At 40.3% G+C, this 4,844-nt stretch overlaps 1 protein-coding gene across 1 annotated transcript in view; it reads right to left on the reverse strand.

Moving 5' to 3' along the window:
• Positions 1 to 4,844, reverse strand: part of CACNA2D3 (calcium voltage-gated channel auxiliary subunit alpha2delta 3) — a gene marked incomplete at its 5' end in the record, with an annotated part of 852,337 nt that overhangs the window by 186,120 nt on the left and 661,373 nt on the right. The gene's annotated exons all lie outside the window — the stretch shown is intronic.

Raw genomic sequence — 4,844 nt, forward strand, 5'->3', positions numbered from 1 at the left:
GGGGCCCTGGTGCTGAAACATGCGGCCTCGCCGGCCGTGTGTTTCAGCACCAGGGCAAGGGCCAACCATAGAGACTCTCTGGCAGCCAGAGCATCTCCATGGAGGACCCCGCCTCTGGCTGCCTCAGGTCCCTGACTGTGCCCTGCTCTGCTTTTTTAAAAATCCATTTTTTTAGACCCCTGGATATCCAGGGGTCTAATTTTCTCATTTTTTTGTTTCCACATGTGCCTGTTGCTCCACCTCAAAGGGGTTTGACATGGGGCAAGAGGCACATGCACATTCATCTGGACATGCCCATAGTGTGTATATACAGTATTTGCATATATATATATATATATGCATATATACATTTATGTATATATGTGCGTATATATATGGTGTGTGTATACACAGTGTGTGTGTGTGTGTGTGTGTGTGTGTGTGTGTGTGTGTGTGAAAAATCACTATTCTTTTTTTCAATGAGCTATTTTAACTCTGAGCCACTATACTGCAGCACAGTGGTTCTCAACCTTTTTAGACCCAATGTACTCCTTGAAAGACTCCAGGCAGTCTTTGGAAAATTCTAACTTTGTTTTCACTCTCTTTTTGCAACACTGACAAGTACAAAGTGATGCACCTGGGGAGGAACAACTGGCACTATGCCTACAGGTTGGGGAACTCCCTTCTTGTTGAACTGGCTCCTTGAAAATATGTCTGTCACAAAATGACCTGGGTAAAAATGTTAATATTCTGAAGTCAGACCCATTTCTCACAGAAATAACCAGAAGAGCATGTTTGAAGATTTTTGTAATTTACTAAAAATATAAACCTCAACATGACATTATAGCTCCATCACAGAGAGCTCATATCTGATTGCAATTTATGCTGTATCTCTCTAAGAATGATCAAATATATTCAGCTGTATCTGCTATAAAAAAGATTGCTTCATAAATTAGTAGCTGTAATAAGCTTTACTAAAGGGTAATAGAAGGTGATAGGCTCTTGGCATTTCTTCATACAGCAAGAAGAAACAAAGCTGTCTTGTCCATATTTTCCCTATTACATTATAATAAATGAACTTTTATGTAATTAAATATCAGCCCTCAATCATAATTGTCTTTGTTGATAATTGTGGACTGAAGTCCAAACAAGGAAAGTCAGGTAAGGAAATAAATGTGGGTGGTACACTTTAGAAAAAAATATTTATCTGTCCTAAGTGTTGTCTGTGTCCAAATGTAGTACTTCATTGTAGTTTGTACAGTACTTGAAGACTGTTTGTGCTTAAAATGTTACTTCTGTTTGGAAAGATACTATTGCTTTCAGTATCCACTATTTTAAATATAAGGGATCTCTTGGAAACTGATAGACCATTTCAAAAAGAAAGAAATTTGGTGTGACTACAGCATCATGTAAAAACTAAATATGCTTAGAGTTAAATCTCGCTGTCCTTATTCTGCACAAAAGCCCATTGAAAATCAATGGACGTTTTACCAGCACAAATACTGATAGGGATAACTCATTGCGATTATCCATATTTCTCTGCCCAAATTCCATCTCATCCAAGCTAACAGATTTTTAGGTTTTCAGAAATTTCATCCTCATACCAAAGTTATCAAATAAATGAAACAAAGTATACATTGCATCTGCATGAATGGATTCTATGGATAGTCACACTCTACCACTAGAATAAAGCTGTTTTGCATACTACCGCCTGAAAATGGGAGTTTTAAGTCAAACCATTTTGCTGCTTTAACTGTACTACATGGTAGTCAGTGTCTGTTGCAATAATCTTCTGTCACACTATACATAGTGGTATAAAGTGCACATTTTAATGACAATTCAAATGCTTAGAAAGAGGAGCAAATCCTGCCTGAATAGAATCAGACTGTCTTTAAAATCCAGTACGATTAAAACAAAGCTCCTTATAGTTTCCCAGTGAACCTTTTCCTGCTAGTTTTTATTTTTATCACTGCACACACGAACACCTGCTACTCAGGCCCATAACAAGGGGAATTCTTTTCAACACTTACCTCTTTCTAGGTTCACAAATCCAAGATATCTCTAAATTTTGCATGCTGTTTCCATATAACCTCTATGTTGAGGAGAGATTGAAAGAAATAGGCATATTCCAGTTGAAAAAGTGGCAATTAAAAGAGGATGTGATACCAGTCTTCAAATATATGAAGGTGTGCCATAAAGAAGAGGAAGACTGCCTTTTTTTCACTGATGCAGGATGTGGACCTACAGCTCGGAGTTACAGCCAGTTAGGTTTAAGCTGCATATCAGGAAAAGCTTCTTGACTGTTAGAACAGTGAGGCCATGAAACAGACTGCCTACAGAAACTGTAGACTCTCCATTGTAATAATGAAAAGAGCTCCGCAACCTAAAGCAAATGGATATTGGAGATGACCATATTCAGCAGCAGAATGAAGCCAAGCTCTACAGCAGGATTAGTTATGAAAGAAGAATCAAGGAGCTGAGATGAGCTATATAGGTGGCATAGAAAAGGGAGTTCTGACTGTCCATAAAGAGGGTGTGATGTGTGGAGTTATGTTTGCTATCCCCATTTGCACAGCATAATGGAGAGTGTTTGGTATTTCCCATGCTTCTGGACTTTGCTGGTTGTCACACAGAGCCAGGAAGGAATTTATTTCCCCTTGCTGTTGCTTCATATGTCAGAAGGTTATTCCTCAGAGGCACTGTGTATTGGCTACAGCCAACACTGGGGATTTTGAATTGGATGTGCCAGAACTAAAACTCAGAGATTCTTGGTTAGAGGATCTTGACCCACAGCATCAAACCAATAATCACATTTGGGATCAGGAAGGAATTTTATTTCATGGTCACAATGGTACAGAGTGTAGGTGTTTTGCCTTCCTCTGTGGCAAAGGGCATGGCCCTCTTCCTTGGATCTCTCAAATGCATTTTAATGATATTTGCAGCAGCATAACACTGACCACCGTTGTCTCTCTGCTTTACCTCTCATTGGTTAGAGTGCTATGCCTTGTAGCCTCAGGTGACATATAGGGGGTGTACAGGGATGCATGTGCACCTCCTGAAAGTGCTGGTGATGGGTGGGGGGGCAGGCCCTCCCCCCCCTCGAGAAGTGCCACCAACACTTCCAGACTCAACCTCCAGCTGCAAGGGGGATTCCCCCCACTGCCAACACCACTGTGGCTGCCTGTGGACCATCCCTGCTTGGCCTGCCCTCACTGCTGACGTCAGCATGGCTGCTTGTGGGTGGTTTCTGCTTGCCTCTGCCATGCCCCTGGTGCTGACACTGCCTGCAGGCGATCACTGTGCCCTTCAAGCCTTGGGAGGCATGTGTTGCCTATGCTTATAACTGTGTGTCAGGGTTCATTGTGTAGTTTTAGTAACAGGTTAGACAAGGTTTTGAATGGGATGGTTTGCATAGGGATGATCCTGCCTCAAATAGGGGGTTGAGACTAGATGACCCTCAGAGGTGCCTTTTAGCCCTGCTTTTCTATGATCCTACACTAGGGCCTTTCCTATTTGACCACACAGATAAAACTATCCAGTTCTTATCATCTTGCATATTGATTACTGAAACAGCCTTCTTTCTGGCTTTGATAAATCAATATTTGCCTCGGATCATTTCGTAGCCTGCCCATCATGTCATCCCTTTCGTTGCACCTCTCCAATAGTTTTCCCTTTCTGGGTTAACCCAGAGGGCTGGATTCAAATAGCCCAAGACAAATAAGCTGTCTCTGCCCATCTATACCTATACTTTGGAACTGCTACCCTGCTTCCTGTTCTTTAAGAAGACAACATCTCAGGATCAATCTGTCAACTATGAGCATGTCTACCATGCCCCAGTATAGGGAATGCTGCAGTGAGATATAAAGCGCCTACCCCATCACTGCATCTCCCCAAACTAGAAACAGCATCACCAGCTTAGTGAAGTACTCGGCACACAGGGATTCTCCCTGGCATGCACCCAGCATCACATAGCTCTGTCAATACAATTATTACATGCTATACTTTGCTACTCCATTAATGGATTTATCATGAACAGAGGTTGCCTCTGGTGTCAAATTACTTGGTTATTCTGTTGCAAAAAAAAAAAAAAAATCAATTTAAGATTAGAGTGAAACCATAAATTTAATTTTTACTTGTGACTGAAACATGATTATAATATAGCATATCAGAGGCAGACAACTGCTGAATTAATAATGTACTATATCTAACAATTCAAAAGTATCACCACCTTTGCATTCATCTGAAACATATTTTTGCAAATTTACAAATGATTCAAGATCAGATCATTTATTCTGCCTGATCTATTTTATTCATAGTTCTTTTTCAAGAGTTTTTTTTGTAAGAGGCAACTATAATTTTGCAAAACTAAGTATTGGGGAACACCTAAAATACATTAAACAAGAAAGACAATGGCAGTAAGCTGTCTCAGCAGGCTGTAACAAGTCTATGAAAAATAGCACTAGTTTTACTCAGTGTTCAGGATTAACTCAGGACACAGGAGATTCAAGACAATAAGAATTAAGCAGTGCTGGAAGTCATGTTAATAACTGAATTAGTACCTCCATAAAGATCTTTGAAATGTAATTCTGATTATTTTGTGAGAGATACTTTAGAATGGAATCATGTTGGTGATTTTATTAAATTCAGTCTTTAATGACTCCCTTCCAGCCCTAAACTTCTGTGAATCTGTGAATATTAATTGGTAGAGTATAAAAGCTTGAATAATTTAGAACGCTATAACACAAATTAACTGACACCTGCCATTCAGGTGACGGGATTCACCTCCAAGGAGGATTACTCCGCACTGGTCCGGTCCTGCAGGGACCAAACCAGGAAAGCCAAGGCTGCAACTGAACTCCAACTAG

This window comes from Crocodylus porosus, unplaced genomic scaffold, assembly GCF_001723895.1.
Source record: "Crocodylus porosus isolate Cpor-Errol unplaced genomic scaffold, CroPor_comp1, whole genome shotgun sequence".
Classification (NCBI taxonomy): Eukaryota; Metazoa; Chordata; order Crocodylia; family Crocodylidae; genus Crocodylus; species Crocodylus porosus.